We start from the raw sequence: 22,771 nt of genomic DNA, 5'->3' as shown, positions 1-22,771 counted from the left end.
TGGGACCTGGCTGCCTTATATCTGCCTTGCTGGCCTGTTTCATGCACAGGAGTACAGAGCGATTGGTCACTCGCATTTGCATCCTATGTTTCCTCCAATCCTTTCAAACCTAGCACAGTCAGTGGGTTCTTATTGTGTTTTTTTCTTGAGCATGATGTCAACTCCAGAACCACATTGCAACAAAGTAGATTCATTCAAACTGACTACTGCTGTGCACCTGCTGAAAAAAATTCAAACTTTAAACTTGGTCTCCATGACAACCAGCATGCATGTAGGCCTTTATACTTGTCCCTCATGTGTCCCCTATGTAATTTGGAGTTTCACACACAGGTACGGTGCGTACCGGGGCCCTAGGGCACCACAACTGCATAGCAACGGCCCGTACAGGCGTGTGTACGGTCCGTCTCACTATCGGTGTTCTCGCGTATGCGTACTCATAGTGATAGTGAGCGTATGCACGCGTGTACGGTCCATACCACTATGAGTACGCATACGCGAGAACACCCATAGTGATAGTGAGCGTACAGGCGTGTGTACGGTCCGTACCACTATGAGTACGCATACGCGAGAACACCCATAGTGATAGTGAGCGTACAGGCGTGTGTACGGTCCGTACCACTATGAGTACGCATACGCGAGAACACCCATAGTGATAGTGAGCATATAGGCGTGTGTACGCTCACTTTCACTATGTGTGTTCACGCGTATGTGTACCCATAGTGGTACGGACCGTACACACGCCTGTACGCTCACTATCACTATGGGTGTTCACGCGTATGTGTGCCCATAGTGGTACGGACCGTACACACGCCAGTATGCTCACTATCACTATGGGTGTTCACGCGTATGTGTACCCATAGTGGTACGGACCGTACACATGCCTGTACGCTCACTTTCACTATGGGTGTTCTCGCGCATGTGTACCCATGGTGATACGGACCGTACACGCGTGTGTACGCTCACTTTCACTATGGGTGTTCACGCGTATGTGTACCCATAGTGGTACGGACCGTACACGCGTGCGTACGCTCACTTTCACTATGGGTGTTCACGCGTATGTGTACCCATAGTGGTACGACCGTACACACGCCTGTACGCTCACTATCACTATGGGTGTTCACGCGTATGTGTACCCATAGTGGTACGGACCGTACACATGCCTGTATGCTCACTATCACTATGGGTGTTCTCGTGCATGCGTACCCATAGTGGTACGGACCGTACACACGCCTGTACGCTCACTATCACTATGGGTGTTCTCGTGCATGTGTACCCATAGTGGTACGGACCATACACGCGTGCGTACGCTCACTTTCACTATGGGTGTTCTCGCGTATGTGTACCCATAGTGGTACGGACCGTACACACGCCTGTACGCTCACTATCACTATGGGTGTTCACGCGTATTTGTACCCATAGTGGTATGGACCGTACACACGCCTGTACGCTCACTATCACTATGGGTGTTCTCGCGCATGTGTACCCATGGTGGTACGGACCGTACACACGCCTGTACGCTCACTTTCACTATGGGTGTTCTCGCGCATGTGTACCCATGGTGATACGGACCGTACACGCGTGCGTACGCTCACTTTCACTATGGGTGTTCATGCGTATGTGTACCCATAGTGGTACGGACCGTACACGCGTGCGTACGCTCACTTTCACTATGGGTGTTCACGCGTATGTGTACCCATAGTGGTACGGACCGTACACACGCCTGTACGCTCACTATCACTATGGGTGTTCACGCGTATGTGTACCCATAGTGGTACGGACTGTACACACGCCTGTACGCTCACTATCACTATGGGTGTTCTCGCGCACGTGTACCCATGCTGATACGGACCGTACACGCGTGCGTACGCTCACTTTCACTATGGGTACACATACGGCAGCACTCCCATAGTGATAGGGAACGTACACAGGCACTCTGAGCGAATGTACGGTGCCTTTCACACATCACAGTGGTGACAGGAAGCACACCGGAAGGAATAGGGCTGACATACTTGTCCATGGATGGACATCAAGGCATTGTCTGGGCAGTACTACATGTGTGGGGCACAGGTGTGAAAGGCTGTGATGTGGCACATTACTCCTGAGTCGAGAAGGCACCAGATGTATGATGAGATGTGTACAGATTTTATGTGTGATGGTGCAATGTGTGCCAGGCATGCCCTTAACTCCTTTGACATGTGTGCATGTGGTACTGCACACTTGGGATGAGCGTCACTGGCATGGCACAGTCAACAACACACGCAAGTGTCCCCTGATGCCCACTACAGGGGTTACCACACCAGACATGTCACTACCCACGGTGCACGATGTGACTATGTCATGTATGTGTGGGGTGTCCCCATTAGCTTGATGTTGGTGCTCCCTCAAATGCATCAGCTGTTGCAGCAACCAACATGTGTCTGTGTGTAGATGGACATGGCACACTGTTACGCACACCAGGCCACATGTGGTATCGGATGTGAGGTGCGTATGTATGCATGGGACACGGAGTAGCGTAACAAGGACATGTCTGCATCCTCTCTATGAATGTGTGGTGAGTCATTACATGTACACCTTATTGGCAAGGTGTGTGGGCTGTCATAGTGTAATGTCATGTGACCTGTGGCTCTAGTGTTCCGCTACCAGTCTCTGAAATCGACAGCCTACTTCTGATGATGTGTTGATGTATGTCACTCCTGTGTTACTTCTGGCTGTTCACTTACACTGGGACACAGCTAATCCCATGCCATGGCATGTGGAGGTTTACAATCTCCGTGTGTAGCTGGGTCTTGGTAGGAGTGTCACCTGGCAGCCATACGTGTCCAGGGCATGTGGCACATACCTGACTCCGTATGTCGCATATGTGTATTGACAGATTAACATGTGCTCAGCACCAAAACATTGTTGTTGTAGTGCAGTCACTCTTCCTTGTCACTTCCAAATTACTGCAGAGCGCCGCCTCTTCCCCGAGCAATTCCGGACTTGGCTGACATGCGGGAGAATGACTGTATCCGGTGCTACCGCTTCCCCCAACCGTTGATTGAGGAGTTGACGGCGAGGCTGGCACCACACCTGCAACCGCTGCACAGGTATCCTACGGCACTGACACCCAAGCTGAAGGTAATGGCAGCCCGACATTTTCTTGCCACGGGTACCTTTCAAAATACCATAGCTCATGTTGGTGGCATGTCCCAGAGCATGTTCTGCCGTGTGCTACATGATTTCTTAGAGGCCATGTTGCTTCACCTGGATGAGTTCATCCATTTCCCAACCCCTAAAATGTTGACTGGGGTCAAGCGTGGATTCTATGCCCTGGGAGGGATGCCCCATGTCATTGGGTCCATAGATGGGACACATGTGTCTTTGTTACCACCACAGGCACGGGAGGTAGCGTACCGGAATCGCAAGCACTACCACTCCATCAATGCCCTTGTGGTGTGTCTGTCCAACATGGTGATTTCACATGTCTGTGCTCGTTTTCCAGGATCAGCACACGATGCCTACATCATGAGGCGTAGCAGGATGCCTGAAATGATGATGCTGCTGCGCAACGAACGAGCATGTGTTGTTGGTGGGTACACTCTGTCTGTCCTGTATTTTGCGTAGACTTCCAGCACGACCGCTTCTCCTGTCCTACTTATGTGCATGTGCTTTCCATGTATGGGACGCTGGCTATCCCAACATGCCATAGCTGATCACACCTCTCCGCAACCCCATCACGCCGGCCCAGCTCCGCTACAAGGCGAGTGATAGAGAGGACATTTGGCCTCCTGAAGAGCCGATTCAGATGCCTCCACAAGACCGGCGGCGCCCTCCCATATGCCCCAGCGAAGGTCTGCAAAATCTTCATGGTGTGCTGCATGCTGCACAACATGGCAGTTGAGAAGGCTGTGCCATTCATCCTGGATCAAGATGATCAGGACCATCCACCCGTGGAGGACCAAGTTCTTGGCAATGGGGCTAGTGATGTGGAGGATGTGGTTCCGCAAGAGGACATCCGGAGTCGGCTCATACGCGACTTCTTTGCTTAGTGGTGAGTACCAGTGTCTGTGTGTGCACGCATTGGTCCCCGTGTGGCATGTGTTGCCATGTGTGTGTCCATCTGCATGTATGGCACGTGAGTCAGAGGTGTGTGTGGATGTGTCACTGGAGTGATGGTGCCAGTGATGAGTGTATTTCCCCAGTCATAATTGTGACCTAGCATGTTGTCATCCTTACATGTGTCGAGTACATGCACATGCAAGTGGCTGTGCTTTTTGTGGCTGACTTCTTGTGTGTCTCTCATCCCCAGGTACTTGCACATGCCGTCTGCTGGTTGCATTGTTGTGGCACTGCTATTCCTCATGGACACGTCATCGTGTGCTGACTCAGCGTCACACGCACGGACAAGTTTGGAAGTCTCCTTAGGGTAAGGGATGCATCAGGGGTGTATTGGGTGTGGCAGTTGTTTCCGATGTGTGCACACTGCCCCTGTCGATGTTTGGTTCCTCTGCAGACATGTCGCATCACCATGGGACACATGACATGCAGCTGGGTACACCTGAATAGATGGTCAGACTTGTTGACAGTCATCAGTGATGGCATTGTGGATTGTGATGATGGCATCAATGTGTGTTACACTGCCCTCGGACACATACGGTTTGCATTGGCTTGACATGGTGTGGGACTTCCACATCAGCGGATCAATGGTGTATGGCAGCCTCTCCGTGAGCAGCAGGGGGTGTTTAGCTGTTAGCCGACACTTGTGTGCCAGTTCCATGGCTATCACGCATTTGTGCTGCAGAAGGGGGGTTCCAGTGTTGGACCCACATGTTACTCCACATGACCCGTTCATGTGTACTCCGAGTTGCCTCTGCAATCCCGAATACATGACTAATAAAGGTGTCCCTATGCCTCAAAGGTGCCTCTTCTCAGTCAATGCTGGTGTGTTGCCACGGTGCATCCGGCATGTCTGGCATGGTTTTCCGTGATAGTGGCTATGTGTCTATGTGTAGAGTAGCAAGATGCAAGCTGTTTGTGTGGGATTAGACTCTGTATTGTGCATGTAGTCCATGACTGTGTGGGTATTGTGACATGTGCCATCCCCATGCATCCAACGTTGGCCAGGCCACCATTCTCTGCATCCACCTGACTCAAGCTTGCAGGACATGGTTCTGCCACCTGTCCACACATACCTGGGTGTCCCACAGGACACTCCACATGATCCCTGACCTCTGCGCATGGCTGTCGCTGTACTCAATATGTCTGTCGGCACGGTTGTGCGGCCACCCCCTCAGCTGGTTGGGCCCATCACGGGTGTGTATGGTGCTCCATGTCTGTCTTGCCTAATACAATGTGACCCATGTGTGTCCTGTGCCAGACTCAGGCCCCAGGGTGTGGATGGTTGAAGTCAAATGAGAACTCAGGCATAGTTAGACTTTACAAGACACATGTAAGGTAATAATGCAATATGTAGGCATCTTCTCTTTATGGTGTAACTTTTTATTTTGGTTGGGGTACGGGGGGGTATGACATGAGGGGCTTTCCGGGTGTGTGGAATCCAAAGTTCACTAGGGTAGATGGTGTCCTTGCCATTTGAAATCCTCAGAGTCCATGCCACAGTCTTTGTCAACATTGGTCAGACAGTGACCAGCAAGTCCATGTGGCAGGGAATGTCTTTTGCTGCTGTGCCGCTGTTGGTCCAGTGGGCCAGGTGCCAGGCCAGGTGTCCTGGGAGATGGTGCTGTTGCGCTGACCCTCATGGTCTTTTCCGTGGACGACCCGCCCTCCTGCGGGGACCCTCAGAAGCAGGCCGTGACGATGTTTGGGATGCTCCGTCGGATGTCTCCTCCTCCTCCTCCTGATCCCTCCCTGTGGGTGGTGATGTTCTACGCCTGATGGCACAGGGAGGGTTGCCCATGTTGTCGGCTATCCGACGGAGTGTACTGTGAATTCCCCTGAACACCGTCACGAGCTCATCCTGTCTGTCCTCCATCCGCCCTTGGTGTCGCAGTAGACAGGCATGTTGCAACACATGTTGCTGGGCCTGCTGGGTCTTGATCTCCTCAAGGATGGACACAACCTGGTCCATTGCCCGTGGTGTCCTGCCGGTATGTGTCCAGGATGTTTCGGACATGGGAATATACCGGTTCCGCAGCCAACAGGTCAGGCTCGCGCCTCCGCCGTCCTCCACTCCCACCACCCCTGCCCACTTGCACCTGGCCTGCCCTTGTGGGCACATCGGGTCTCCGGGACCCCTGAGGGGTGGCATTGGCGTTGTCGCCTGCCTCCTCCTGGGTGTCTGGTACACCGTGTCCCTCCTGGCCAGACTGGCTGCATTGTGGTGGTGGGGCAGGGATCCTGGGTGTCTCCTGGGATGTGGCAGGAGTGGGGGTGGTGGTTGGCCCAGTTGTACCTGACGCAGGTGCTGCAGGTGGTTGGACACCAGAGGGGCCAGGTTGGTCGGGTTCGTCCACAGAGTGGTGAGAGTCGTCGCTGCCGGTGGGTCCGTCATCCCGCCGAGCCGGGCCCTGTGAGTCTTCCCCTCCAGTGTTGGGGGGTGATCCACAACGTTGACCTGTGTGTGAGAGAGACAATGTTAATTTTGTTCCATGCAACATCCATGTTTCATTCGTTTCTAAGTTGGCACATTTCCTCTGGGAATTTGGATATGTCTTGCATTCCACTCACAGTGCACTTGTGCATGGGTATGTCCCTTGGCCACAGCTTTTGCGACTTTACCTATGTGTGGCACAGTCTTACTTGCTGCGTCAATTGTGACTGCAGTCAGCAGTGGAATGGGCAGGTGTGGCAAGCCATGCATTGGCGCCTTCCGTGTTGCACTGTACGTGGGCACATGGAGTTGTTCCACACACTTAGATAATGCAGGTAGCTGGCGTTGTGCTCGTGCACAGGTTGACACATGGCCCAGTGTTTTGCCATGGAGAAGAGGGGGGATTCAGGCACTGGCCACCCTTGTCTACATGCACGCAGTCCACCTGCTGACGAGCAGACATTCCCACACCCCCCACGGCTGAATTGGTCTCCCTGTGTGTCCCTTTCTCACTCCCTCTCTGTCCCCCTCTCCCTCCCTCTGTGTGTCAGCCTCCTCCCTCTGTCCGTCTCCCTGTGTCTCCCTCCCTCTCTCTCCCCCTCTCCCTCCCTCTGTGTGTCACCCTCTGTCACCTCAGCCCAGCTTCCTAGGCACACACTTTTTGCAGATCTTTGACTGGCCCTTGGCTTGTTGATGTGAGTTTGTTTCTGATCAGCAGGCACCCATTGGGTGTAGTGTCTGTGTCTGCGCTGCTGCTGTGGTGGTGTGTGCTGCCACTCTTTCACAGTGTTGGCTGTTCATTAGCTGCTGTCATGTGCACAAACGTGCCGTCACCCCCATGTGTTAATGCAAGGCGTCCGCCATTTGCTGGCAAGTCTTTCCTGTGTGGGGACACACTGTTTGTCTGGCTGTGACCTAGGCCATATGGGCAGGGGGCATTGTTGTCTGCTTCTGAGTTGCACAATGTGATTTTTGTGGCCCACACTCCTGCCATCCGGCTTACCGTGTCTTGTGTTGGTGTTTTCTGTGGCCTGTGACTTTGCATTGTCCAGCTGGGTGCATGGGGCATGGTGGCGCCAGTGGCATGTGCGTGTTGTTGGAGTGTGGTTGAGTCATGCGATAGCTTGGGGTGGTTGCATGCCTGTTTGTGAGTTTGGTTGTGGATGACGTTCCCCCCATGTGAGGTGAGTTGTTTGTGTACTCACCCGGGTCTCGGAGTCCGTCTAATCCGTCCACTGACACCACCGGCAGTATGGCCATCACCCTCTCCTCCCAGGGATGGTATTGTACGGGTCTGCGGGGCGGCACTCCTCCAGTGACGTTGGCCTGGTTCTGGTCGTCGGTCATTTTGGCTCGGACCCTCCTCTGCAGATCGTACCACCTGGCTTGGCATTCATGCCTGGTCCTTCTGGTGGCCGCAACAGCATTCACAACATCAACAATCCACTGCCACATGGCTGTTTTTTCGGTCATGCAGGTCTGTCTGACCAATGTTCCAAAGAGGTGTGGCTCGACTCTGAGGATTTCGCCGACAAGGACCTCCAACTCTCGGCTAGTGAACTTTGGATTCTTGTTAGTGGGCATGGTGAGGGGTGTGGGTGTGGATGGTCAGGGGGGGGTGTGTGGATGGTTGTGGGTGTGTGTGTGTGGTTGTGCAGGTGTGTGTGTGAATGTGATGAGGGGGTGTTTGTGAAGGTGTGTGTGTGAAGGTGTGCAGGTGTAAGGTGTAGGAAAGGTTCTAGTATGGTGCTGTAGGTTGTCTGTGGGGTCTGGCTGCAGTGAGTCTGTTGCAAAGGCTCATGGTTTGTGTGTGTGGGCCCTTTTTATTGGTCCATTGGTGGGTGTGGCTGTGTTTGAAGTTTGGGTGGGTGTGTTATAAGGAGTGGTTGTGTTTTGGGCCTCTGTTTTGTATTTTGGCAGTTGCAGGTCAGTGAATGTGTTGTTTTTGTGCTTGTTGGACATGTTTTGTGGCTTTGTGCCATTCAAATGGTGTATTCTTGTGTTGTTTTGCTTTGTCCTGGTTGTGTACGTGCGTTTTTAGCGTGTGTACGGTGTGTACTTCGGGAATTTTGTTGTACAGTGCTGTCCTTGTGTCTGGCTTGGTACGACTCGTACATGCGCGATGTTGTGTGAAGGTTCTGGTGTTGGGGCCTGGGGTGCGCTCCGTACTTACAATGTTGGGGTGGGGGTACGCTCCATGCATACGCGGGTGAGGGAACGGGTCGTACATACACTGTTGGGGTGGGGGTACGCTCCATACGTATGCGGGTGAGGGTACGAGTCGTACATACACGGTTGGGGTGGGGGTACGGTCCGTACATACACGGTTGGGGTGGGGTTACGCTCCATACGTACGCGGGTGAGGGTACGGGTCGTACATACACGGTTGGGGTGGGGGTACGCTCCATGCATACGCGGGTGGGGGTACGTGTCGTAAATACACGGTTGGGGTGGGGATAGGGTCCGTACATACACGGTTGGGGTGGGGGTACGCTCCATACGTACGCGGGTGAGGGTACGGGTCGTACATACACTGTTGGGGTGGGGGTACGCTCCATGCATACGCGGGTGGGGGTACGTGTCGTACATACACGGTTGGGGTGGGGGTATGGTCCGTACATACACGGTTGGGGTGGGGGTACGCTCCATATGTACGCAGGTGAGGGTACGGGTCGTACATACACGGTTGGGGTGGGGGTACGCTCCATGCATATGCGGGTGGTGGTACGTGTCGTACATACACGGTTGGGGTGGGGGTACGGTCCGTACATACACTGTTGGGGTGGGGGGTACGCTCCATACATACGCGGGTGAGGGTACGGGTCGTACATACACGGTTGGGGTGGGGGGTATGCTCCATGCATACGCGGGTGAGGGTACGGGTCGTACTTACACTGTTGGGGTGGGGGTACGCTCCATGCATACGCGGCTGAGGGTACGGGTCGTACATACACGGTTGGGGTGGGGGGTACGCTCCATGCATACGCGGGTGAGGGTATGGGTCGTACTTACACTGTTGGGGTGGAGGGTACGCTCCATGCATACGCGGGTGAGGGTACGGGTCGTACATTCACGGTTGGGGTGGGGGTACGCTCCATACATTCACGGGTGTACATACACGGGTGGGGATTCGACTCGTACATAGGAGGGCTGGGTGGGTGTTGGGCGCGTATGCGGGCACATGTCTCCATGGTTGCAATGGGAGTTCGGAGCGGACGGTGTTTTTTCCATACGGTTGTAACATCGGACGCACGGGATGGATCGTAATTCCGCGGTCGGACTTCACTTTTCACAATTGTACGGTAAATCGTCCGGGGACGTGTTGGACACATTTTCCGACCCGAGGACATGTGGGGAATGATTCCCAATGTGATTCGTATGGACTTTTTCCCATGCAAATCGTGATTGCCAGTTTGTATGGCACTTGTACGATTCGTGCAGTAAAAAGACCGGATACGAGTCGTACGGGGAATTTTTTTACCGGATCGTGATCGGCACCTAAATCTACATCATGGTAAGTACAAAAATATCCCCAAAAAGATATCATTGTAAAAAATATCGTTGTTAAAAATATAGTTTTTTTTAAATGTTTAAAAAATAATATAAAATAAAGTAAATAATACATATAATAAAAAAAGATAGTTATATTTATTATAAAATGTTTAAAATTAGAAATAATATAAAACAAATTAAACATACATATATATAAAATATTATATATATATTTACTTAATAATATTAATAAATAATTATTATGATAATTTATCAAATTTTAGAAACATATTAAAAACTACAAATAATTTACTATTCCCACTCCATGGAGTGCAATATTAAGGAAAGTGTTGGATAGCGTAGGGGTAAATATTACTATTCCCACTCCAAAGATAGCAACAGTAGGGAAAGTGTTGGATAGCGGTGTAGAATAATTTACTATTCCCACTCCAGAGAGTGCTACAGTAGGGAAAATGTTGGAGAGTGGAGGGGTACAAATTATTATTCCCACTCCAGGGAGTTCAACAGTAGGGAAGGTTTTGGATAGCGGAGGGGAATAATTTACTATTCCCACTCCTGCAAGTACAATAGTAGGGAAAGTGTTGGATAGCGGAGGGGAATAATTTACAATTCCCACTCCAGCAAGTACAACAGTATGGAAAGTGTTGGATAGTGGAGGGGTAACAATTACTATTACCACTCCAGCGAGTGCAACAGTAGGGAAAGTGTTGGATAGCGGAGAGGAATAATTTACTATTCCTACTCCAGCGAGTGCAACAATAGGAAAAGTGTGGATAGCGGAGGGGTAACAATTACTAATCCCACTCCAGCAAGTGCAACAGTAGGGAGAGTGTTTGATAGCGGGGTGGGGGATAATTTACTATTCCTACTCCAGGTAGTGCAACAGTAGAGAAAGTGTTGGATAGCGGAGGGGTATCAATTACTATTCCCACTCCAGGGAGTGCAACAGTAGGGAAGGTGTTGGATAGCGGAGGGGTAACAATTACTATTCCCACTCCAGCGAGTGCAACAGTAGGGAAAGTGTTGGATAACGGAGGGGAATTATTTACTATTCCCACTCCAGTGAATGCAACAGTAGAGAAAGGGTTGGATGGCGTAGGGGTAAAAATTACTATTCCCACTCCAGCAAGTGCAACAGTAGGGAAAGTGTTGGATAGCGGAGAGGAATCATTTACTATTCCCACTCCAGCAAGTGCAACAGTAGGGAAAGTGTTGGATTGCATAGGGGAATAATTTACTATTTCCACTCAAGCAAAATAATTAAAATTAATTAACAAACAATTAAAAAAACAATATTTTGCCTCCCACCATATTCCCCTATAAATGACACCACCAATATTCTAAAACATAACACTATTAACATAATTAATTAATAATTAATTAATTAATTAAAACTAACAAGCAATTTAAAAACAATAAATAACAATTTAATTCACACACTTAACAGTATCAAACAACTTAAAATACATTTTATATTAAAAAAATTAAACATTATATTGAAATTAAATTACTTCCCAACCTACTCCCCTATCAACCCACAACCCGCTCTTAAAAAAAATGACACAAATAACATCATTAATAATTAACTAATAATTATTAATAACCAATTCATAAATAATTAACAACATATTATTTACCACAATTTACAATATAAAATTTTAAATACATAAATATTAAGGGTGGGCGACAATTTCCGTTCCGCTCGCGGAAATTGCAAAATTTCGAAATCTTTGCGTTCCGCGCGGAGCGCGAAAATTTCAAAACATCCGCGGGGGAACGGAAATATGCAGGGCAGGATTCATTATGGCGCGATGCTCCTGTCATTTTAAACCTCAACAGGAGGCACAAACAGATTTAAAGCAGGTGCCCGAGTTGAAGGTCACTTTCAGTAACGCATTAACCAGCACAAAAGATTTGGGAGCACGGCGGAGGCTAGGCAGGTGTGCTTTCTCCCCATATCTACTGTCAACAATTTGCTGTAATCCTTGATGGAGGTCTGTGCATCCATTAGTTTCTCGAGCGCAATCCCTGTGTAGTTACTGACACCATGAGGTTCTGTCTCCTCATCTGCTGCTCTGGTCGGTCTCTGACCCTTTATAAACAAGAGGCATGTTAACTGCATAGAAGCCCCGCCGTTTGGCACCAGCCCACACACCAGTGGTGTGCAACATCTTCCCGCCCTTTCCCCACTATGATGGACAGTTCACTCGAGGGACCCCGGCGCCAATGGGCGCGGTGGCAAAAGTTACAGACACACATGGACGCTGGAGACAACTCTTCTGGCCCTTTACGCAGCTGTAGTGTAGGAAAAGCACTATACATTTACCCACCGAGGTAGCACTTACTGATTAGCCAGTATAAAGTACTCCAGTTGAGTAGAGGTATTGCACAAAACGGTGGCATCTTCTTGGATAAATATGCAGGGCAGGATTCCTACTGGCACGATGCTCCTGTCACACAAATTAAACCTCAACAGGAAGCACATACAGATATAAATAAAGCAGGTGCCCGAGTAGAAGGTCAAATTCAGTAACGCATTAATAAGCACAAAATCTCCGCGATCACGCAAAATTTTGCGTGAACGCGGAGATTTTTTGCCGTTTCGCGATATTTTGCAAAAGGCACTTTCGCAAATTCCGCCCACCCTTAATAAATCTTAAATAATTAAAAATATAAATAAATAAATTATTATTAAATAACTTCCCACCCTACTCCCCTATAAACCGGCAACCCACTCCTAAAAAAATTACACAATTTACATAGTTACCAATTAATTATTTATAATTAACAAACAATTAATAACTAATTAATAATAAATTATTTAACACAATTAACAATATAAAATCATAAATACTTAATTATTAATTAATCAAATGTTTTAATTAATTAATTATAATGAAATTACTTCCCAACCTATTCCCCTATAAACCCACAACCTGCTACGGAATAAAAATGCAAAATCTAATAAAAAATTATCAATAACTTCTACAAATTATTATTACATTTATTATAATTAAATTACTTCCCACCTTATTCCCCTATAAACCCACAACCGGCTACGGAACTAAAACGCAAAATTGAATACATATATTAAAAAATAAATACAATACTTAAACAAAAATATAGAACACATACATTTAAAATACATACTAAAATACATAACACTAATATAAACATCGATAGATATTATTAACAACAATATTTTTACAAACGATATTACTGTCTTCGATATTAAAAAAAACAATATTTCTTACCTTACTGTCGATATTCTGGTCCACGATATTCTTGCAGTCGATATTCTTGTACCTCGATATTTTAAACTCGATATTGTGGTACTTCGGAAAAAAACAACTCGATATCCTGTCTGTTCACCACTTGAGTGGAATGCCAGCAATAATGTCTTGTAACATCTCCTGGCTTTAATTTCTCACACTAATAAACTGGCACTGAATTTCTGCTACCAAGTTGGAATTAATGATTCCATTACCTGCTCTCAGGCAAATATCAGACAAATTAAAAGTTCGATATCCCCAAGTAGCTCTACTAGAGAAATGAATTGCTGATCTGTTTGATGGAAAGATGACTCTGTGATTTAAACTCTCCCTTCCGACATCTATGTGTTTGTTTGACATACAGGTCACATGTCTGAGTATGTCCAAGTTTATTATTCCTTTCACACCACTGAGTTTGGAAATGCAGGTGCTATTGATTGGATAAATAGTAAAAACCGTTACTTAAAGTGGGCATAATGATGGTATGAATCACTACATGAAAGTCGAGTTATTATCTGATGGGCCAGTGATTTCGACTTCTCAATCCTGGCACTGCACCCACTTTTCTCGAAACTACATGATCCTGCAGTGTTCTTTACTATGATAATTCTGTTCCTATTGGTTTATCTCCTCTGCTCTTTGAACTTCAGAAAACTTACCCTTCCTCTCTGATCACTACTTTATCTGGTATTTTTTCCCGAATATGATATTATTGATATGATTACTCATCTATATGTTTACCTGTAAAGTGCTCTGATACCCGCAAGGGTCATGTTCCCGCTATAAAACTATCAAAATAAATAAATGAATAAATATCCTTACTAATGTGATGGTCCATGTCAAGTCCTCCGTCTGCTTATAGTTTGGCACTTTTTTGTTTCTTTTGATGTGTGTACCTTTGTGCCGAGGATTCTGGCCTATGCTGGAATTGTACTTTTCTATTGATTTGTTGATTTCTTAATGGGTTGATTTTCGCTTTTGACAATGTTTCAAAGCGTTCTATCATCCAAAATTATGTGATTTCTGTTTTAATCTATCATCTAACAGCTCTGTGGCTAAGGCCACAAACAATCCACATTATTGTTAAGTTAAATGAGAACCAACCACAAGAGCATTAGCAACTTTTTTAAATAGTGGATACTTTTGTGGTCATCATGAACATCATTAATGAGATCTAACATTAACCTGAGAAAACCCATGATTTGCATCCAAGCACTGCGAGGTTCAATACGATAACTGGAAAGTTTGTATATATATCCTCAGCTGGAGGATGGTGACCTTCTCTTGTGCAGTTCTATGGAAACCATTTTACAGTTTACCTGCTTTCCTCCCAAATAGGTTTCTCACTTTACATATCTTTTTTTTATTTGTAATGTTCATATATTCTTCCTGTGATCAAATGTGGAGGATCATGTATGTAGGCCATAGCAGCTTTGAATTTGTTATGAGCATGCACTGTGCCCCGTAGGTTAACTAAGGACATGTTTAATATGTTCTTATCTGTGAGTATTGTTTATATCTACTACAACAGCATTCTTCAAGACCCAGTCTGAAATCCTAACTTGTAGGAATCTATGGGGAAAAAAGGAATATTTTTCAGCAACATAAGATAACACATTGTAGTTGCTACTACATAAATTCACATACTTATCATTTGACATTTCGGGACCAGTAACACACTCATTCATTCATTCATTCAATTCTTTATTCGATCTTACACATAAGATCATAAAAGTACATAGGATTTCATTATTTAAAAACATAATTATATAAAGCATTTATCCCTATAATTAAAAGGACACTCCCACTCAGTTTGTCATACATTCTATTTCATCTGTATTTACATTGTCTACTTAGCAGCAATGTAAAACATTGAATATTACAGAGAATAAAAATGTAAAAAGACAATCCCACTACTGATTATGGGCCCGCTTGTTGCCTTCTTTTCATACATGCCCATAGGAATGATGAGACTGAGAAGCATACAAAAGGATTCGGAAGGGATTGAAAGAAATACAATGCTTCACGGCAAAATGTAAAATTATAACATTTACAGATTGGGACAATAAAATTGTGTCTTTCCTGTCGATAAAAACCACAAAAGAATAGAACGTGAAGATCATTTTGTGGTGATTGCATATCGCACGGACACAAGGAGAGTTCAGAATGCTTACATTTCTTCCCTGGGTATCTTATCATCGGCGGAATCAAATTTAGGCAGAATCTTAATAAAATAAATTTATGATGTGGTATTGTGACATCAGCCATTTAAAAATATCCTCCCTCATCTAAAGGTGGAGTTAATCATACATGAGGGCCGACTGACTTTGAAAATGTTTTTCCCTTCTCTGATATTGGGCCCTCAACATGAACGTGTCCACCAGTTTCCGCTTTGATATGGTCTTGCAGGTAGATGAGTCATTAGAAAGACGATTTAAACCAATAGCCGTCAGTTCCATCTCTACATACTTTATGTTTGACTTTGTTATATTGAATTTTGCAAGAGAGAAAGCTCACATACACTGGGTGTCCCATACCCAAATCACAGTATAGCCCCCCTCCCCCCAGCCCGTACGAGCAAAATCGTCCATGCAGGAGCACCCAAGATTCTATAGAGTGCGGTCTGGAGATTGGTCTTTGTCAAAGCAGAGTACGAGGCTTACCCCCTCTAAACATGTCAAAAAGTTAATGACCCCAGAACTCCTTTCCCCCTCACCCCTCCCTCCCCTGAACTGGTGTGCTTAAGACCTGTCCCTTCAGGGACCCGGTCGGGAGATGTTCATTGGATAGCTAATCAGTTAGCCTCACTTGTCCCTTCTGTGTCCGTGAGCCAGAGAAGTTGAGGATATTTTGGACAAGTCACTTCATTAAGCTCCGTAGCCAGCAGGGACACCAGGGGCCGCCAGGTAACCTTAAAGCTCTCTTCAGAATTCGTAAAGGAAGCCTGAATCCTTTCCATTCCTAAAATATACCACAGCTTGTGTAACCATCCCTTGTATGTTGGACGCGCCTGTGTCCCCCAGTGTGATAGGATGTGTTGGACCGCCGCCCCCAATGCCAGGCCTATTTGCTTCCCTCGGATGGATTTCAAAGGGTAAGTTATCGGGTTGGGCAGCCCCAACACCGTGTAAGCCGGAAATCGCGGTATTTCAGTCTCGAACTGTCTGTCAATGTTCTCTAGTATCTTGGTCCAATACCGCATCAGTTCCTTACAGTCCCACAACAAGTATATTAGTGTACCCTCTTCCTCGCCTCCTCACCAACACATCGGACTGCAGTCCGGATTCCCTTTGTGCAAACGAGCCGGCGTCAAATACCAATATGTGGCTACTTTGACTGCAACCTCCCTGCTGGCCGTGTTACGAGCTGTATGATTGGCTCTGTAATAAATGTCCCACCACTCTTTCTCCGTGAGGTCCCTCCCCAATTCCTTCGCCCATCATTTCTGGCTGGCAGAAGATTGCGGGGGCAAGTGGTCGCAGCATGTTGTACAATTCAGAAATCAATTTCTTATCCGAGTGTTTCGACAGCAGCCATTTTTTGTATTTTGTTAGGTTCCTGCTCACGTAAGGCCGTACTTCTGGCTGGAGGAGCCAATGGCGGAGTTGGAAGTATTGGAACAGTCCGGAATGGCGTACAATTGTCGCACTTCCGAGAACGGGAGGATCCCATCTAGATCAAATAAGTGCCCTGCCACTCTCCATTCTAAGTCCCGCCACACTGAAAATGCTCTTTCGTCCATCCCCGGACTAAACTCCTGGTTGTCAAACAAGGGAGTCAGTGGTGAGGTGAAGGACGTCAACCCTTGTCTGACGGCCACCCCATCCCATACGCGCAACAAGGAATTTGTAATGGGTGAGCCCCTGAGATCCAGCGGTCCATCCGCTTTCTTCAAAAAGGGAACCTTCCATAGGAAACGTTTCGCCAGCTCATTATCCTGGAAAAGCCACCTCATTTCAAATTCTGGTCAGCTCTATTCTACCAGATATCTAAGTTCTGCTGCTCTAAAATATGGGCAAGGTCCCTGCGTAAACGAAATCGCGCCCCGCCCATACGAACTCCTGTATTGCCTATTGTAACTTGTGGAGCATCCCCGATGGGGGCCAGACCAATAGAGTCTGGAATATGTACAGCACCCTGGGAAGAATGGACATTTTTATCGCCCGAGCAGTGACAGTTGGTGGTGTTTCCACTTCTGAAGGTCTCTCGTGATCTGGGAGAGTAGCTTAAAGAAGTTATGTGTGACCATTTGTGCTATGGATGGGGCTATATCTAGTCCCAGATATGGGACCGTGTCCCGAACCTGAAGCCCCCCAAAGGATGCCGACCTCCCCCCGGAGAGCTCTTCCCGTCAGCCCAAGCGCAAAGTCATGGACTTACCCACATTCACCCGAAAACCAGAAACCTGTACAAAGGATTCCAGCTCATGTAAAAATGCCGGCACAGATTGCTCTGGTTTCTCTAGGGTCGCTAGGATATCATCTGCATATAAGCTCACGGAGTGTCTCTCCCCGCCAAAAGGGATGCCCAGTATTTCGGGGTTGTCTCTGATCTTCTGAACCAATAGTTCAACATAGAGTCCAAAGGGGAGGGGTGAGAGCGAACACCACTGCCTCTGCCCCACTGGATCTCAAAGGGGCTGGACGCTATCCCGTTGACCCTAATTGTTGCTGTGGGCCTGCTGTAACAGCTCGCCACCCAAGCCCGGAACCGGTCCCCGACACCAAAGTGGGCCAGAGTCTTATCTAGAAAGGCCCAGTCCACCCTGTTGAATGCCTTCTCGGCATCGACCGACAACAGGAGGGCATCCATCTTCGGGCGGTGGGCTTTGTCAATGAGATGGAGAATGTGTTTGGTGTTGCCGCTAAGACCCCCGTGAACAACTTCAAGTCAATGTTGAGGAGGGATACCAGGCAGTAGGAGCCACATTGAGTCTTATCTTTCCCTGGTTTGGGGAGTACCACTATGTCGGCTGCCATCATGTCGGGGGGGATTGTTCCGGCCCTGTGAAAGAGTTAAAAAGCCACGTCAGGATTGGGGCGAGAAGCAAACAAAAGGACTTGTAGAAACCAGCCGAGAAACCGTCTGGCCCCGGCGATTTCAAAAGCTTGAGGTGAGAAATTGCCAGAATCACCTCATCGATGCTGATCGGTGCATTTACAGCTTCCTCCCCTGCAGTATTCAGTGCTGTCGTATATGCCCCCTGTAAATAGGAGTCCACCTTGGGGCATAGGCTTGGGTCATTTTGATAAAGTGCCGAATTCCTGGAAGGCTTCCGCTATCTCAGCGTTGCTTTTTACCCTCTCCCCCTAGCGTTCTGGAGAGTTTGAACTTTCATCCATTGGGTTTGGGCCCTAAGCTTACTTGCCAAGAGGCGCCCTGTCTTCTCCCCTCCGATATAGTAGGAGTGCTTGAGCCAAAGGGCCGCATATTCGGCCCTATCTAAATCGAGTCCTGCCAACTGTGCCTTTGCCGTCTTCAACTGGCGCCACACTCTAGGCGCACCTGTCCGGCTGTGGACCCACTCCAATTCCATTATTTGCACCATGAGAAGTTCCTGTTTATCCTTGCGCTCCCTGTTTTCAGCTGCAGAGATAGCTATCAGCTCCCCCCTCACCCCCACTTTAAGCGCCCCCCACAACGTAGCTAGAGAAGTGTCAGGGGTGTCGTTCGACGCCAAATAGTCGTTTATGCATTTGTGAATTTGTTGTGTCACTCCAGCCCAACGCAATACATTTTCTTGAAGTCGCCAACTCCCTTTCTGTCTGTGGACTAGGGGCATGTTGAGAGCCACTGTCATTGCATTGTGGTCTGATAGTGCAGCTGGCATGATGTTCACTACGTCCACTCGCTCATTCAACTCTGTGGAGCCTCTTAGGTGGTCCAGTCGGGCATAGGTGTGGTGCACATGGGAATAGAACGAAAACTGTGAGGACTGGACATGAGCCACAGGTCCACCAACCCCCTTGCTCGCAGCCATTCCTTCCCAGCAGTGGACAACGCTCCCGTCTGGCCGCAGTGTTTGCCGGACCTATCCATCTCTGCATCCATGACCAGATTAAGATCCCCCCTACCAATAGTCGCCACTCTTGTGGACCTCAGAGAGTGATGTGGTCAGGAATCTCTCCTGGCCTGAATTTGGTGCATAAATAGATCCCACCACTAGGGAAGAACCCCCAACCCACAGCCTGTAGGCTAAGAGGCGACCCTTTACTTCCGCCACTTTGTCCCCCACTGACCCCCCAAAGTTCCTGGCTACCAGTATTGCCAACCCCGCTTTTTTGTCTGATGTGGAAGAAAAGAATTGTTGGGGAAAACCCGGGACTTTATCTGATGCCAATCCTTGGGGAGGAGATGGGGCTTCTGGAGGAGACACACATCAGTCCCCAGGTTCTCCAGACAGGACAATATGGCTCTTCGTTTGATAGGGTTGTTAAGCCCTTTCACATTGAGAGTGACTACCTGGAGGGTGAACCATGACATGGGATTATCATAAGATCAGTCTGCTGTGGCTGCGTGACCTTGTTCCCCTCCCATGCGTGCGTGTCCCCTGCAACTGCTACATTATGTAACTCTGACCCCAAGCCTTGCCGCTTTGCCCATCGCTGTAGCACACCAGTTCCCCCCTCCCACTCCCTAACCCCAACCGAGAAGCCCCAAACCCCAGACATTGTCCATTGCCCATCACCCAATGATGCGGGCACTTGGAAAAAAAATTAGTCAGGAGCATTTGTGGTCCAAGTTTCCTGGACCCCTGCCCCCAGCCACACCCCCTGGCCAAGATACCTACTATGTGCAAGTGCCCCTGTTCAAAGTCATGAGCTGTCTGATGATGCTGTGTCGTTTAGGACCATTTCTAGAGCCGCCTGTTGCTCCTGCGCTATAGTGTTAGGGTCCAGCCCCAGCCCTGGAGCAGGCGATCGCCTCCGCCCAACTCTCTGCCATTTGGCTCCCGAAGGTGCTCTCGACTTGTCACCCCCTCCGGACCATGATGTTCCAGGCCGAGGATCCTGCAAGCTTCCTGGAGGGAACAGAGTTGACACAGCTTACCATTCAATTTGAAAATCAATCAAAAGGGGTGGCCCCATGAGTAAGCCACTCCTTGTTCTCTCAGGTGCGCAGTGACTTCTTTAAACTCCCTCCTATTCTGCAAAGTTATGGCGGCCAGGTCCTGGAGTAGAGCAATGGAGTGTCCCTGATATTTGATCGGTTGTTTCGCCCTGGCCTCTTGCTAGATGCGCTCCTTGAGGGGGTAATCGGGAAGGAAGGCCAAGATGTCCAGTGGGGGGGCAGGAGCCCGTCTCCTCAGGCTCACTCGGTGAGCACCATTGATGCAAATTTCAGTCTTGCAGCACTCCCAAGATGTCTCGGAACATCCCTTGAAGATACTGAGCCATGTCAGGCCCCTCCGTGTCCAAAGGCACTCACCTTACTCGGATGTTATTCCACCTCGAGCGGTTTTCGAGATCTTCTGCATGTGCCTATAGGTCGATGTGTTGCTCCCTTAGGCGAATCACCTCCTGTTGGAGCTGCTCCACTTCTTCATCTCTGGTCTGCTCACGGTCCTCTATGGCCACCACTCATTCACCAATCGTGTCTACATTGCGGCGTATCTCCTTCACTTCCCCCGCAACCTCACTTTTGAGTGTTTGAAAATCCTCCCTCAGCGTATTAAAGAGTGACTCCAGGAATGAGCGAGTGATCGGTACTTGCCCTTCCACCGGGTCCGGCTGCGTTTGCAGTGCTGGGGACGATCGGCCCCTTTCTCCCCGGATAGGGAGCCCTTGGAGAGCATTCCTTTCAATATCCGCTCCTTCTTCCCTCTCACCAAGGAAATAGTGATGATCTGGGTCAGGCCCCAGCGAAGGGATGATTCTCCTCTCTGCTAGTGCTGGCGCTGGCCCATGTGCCCTACTGCATCCTGGGCCTCCCGTCTGCTCCCACACGCCAGCCGATACATCTGGCCGAAGGGTAGTTCCACTGGTGTGGCTCTCTGCACTCTCTGCGATAGTCTATGTCTTGGAGGGCCCTTCTGTTCATCAATGCGTGTACCCGCTCCGGTAAGGACGCCACCCGGGCCTACAGTCCCGGAAAGTCCGATCCTATTCACACCTGCATGCGTCCCCAAAGAGGGAGAAGCTCGGCCATGCGGGAGTTTCGCCCTCTGATATCCACAGGCCCATGTGTACGGCCAATCCCCTGGCCGATAGTCATGGCTAGGGGCCACAGCGATGTGGTGCCCCGCGCCATACGACCGTGCTCCCACTCCACCGGTGTCACCAGGCTCCACCGATCCCCTCCTCCCGACTCAGGTCGCTCGGGCCACAGACTGTGGTGTCCGATCTCTCAGGCCGCACCGCTGAAAGCTATTTCCTCAGAGGCCCATCTCCCAGCTCCCTGTCTCTCCCATGGGGCAATCCGGCTGTCTTCGGTCCACCTTGGGTCTCCGTCGCTACTAGGCCATTGGTGCGCTGTTCCAGGCCTGCCAGGCAATGATCGCTATGAGTACCCTGTCCGGACAGTCTTAGGCCCCTGTCCTGGCCAAGTCGGGCCAGGACAGGGGGCCGACCGGTAATGCTCCACTAGGATCGTTGCCCTCCCTCGTAGATTCCCTTGTGAACTCCAGCCCCGGCCTTAGGGGGCCCCATGGGGGTGCCGCGCGCGGGTCACTCCCTTCTATGGTGTACCATGGGGTGCGCGGAGTGCCCAGGGAGACCGCTGCTCTGCCCACCGTCTGTTCTGGCTTGTTGCCGGACCCTCCACGTGGCGCCTGTGAGCGTCGCCGCACCTCTGCTAGGCGATGTCACTGCTGTCACGTTGGGCACCCCTGCTCGCCGTTGCTTCACCTTTATGCTTTATGCTCCCCCGCACTCTACAGGGATCCCCAGTACGCCAGGCCCCATGTCCACCTCTTCCCCGGCTGCTATACGTTGGGCCTCCAGCATGGTTAGACGCCATCTCGCTGTAGCTACCTGGACTACCTCCTCCGCTCAGTTGCAGCCGTAGGCCCAGTTGGAGCCAGACGTCGCCTCCACTGCCCTCTGCGCCTCCCTCCGTAGGATCCCTGGGGACTCTGATTTTGCCAGGTGAGATCCCTGGCCGATCTCTGGGCATTTCCATGCACCGTGCAGCTGCCCCACCTCCCTCTGTCTCATCTCGGGCCTCCCTGCTGCAATCATGGCTGCTCCGGCTTCAGGAGCTGCAGGTGCGCAGGCTCCACTGTCGGTCTCTCCTGGATCTACAGTAGCTCCGGCCTCCCCAGTTCGTGCAGCTGCCGCCGCTTGGTGTGCCCGCCGGATGCGAGGACAGGCCCCCCGCCTCAGGATGCGGCTAGCTGTAGGCGTAGGCCGCTTTGTGTGCGGACGCCATTTTGTCTCCCGTCTGCTCCGTGTCTCCGGGCTGGCTCCATTTGTCTATTCGGTCCCCAACTCTGAAATGTACAACGCCAGGATTCCCC

The sequence above is a fragment of the Triturus cristatus genome, chromosome 10 (genome assembly GCF_964204655.1).
Source record: "Triturus cristatus chromosome 10, aTriCri1.1, whole genome shotgun sequence".
Taxonomy (NCBI): domain Eukaryota; kingdom Metazoa; phylum Chordata; class Amphibia; order Caudata; family Salamandridae; genus Triturus; species Triturus cristatus.
Note: the sequence above shows the minus strand (reverse complement) of the source record.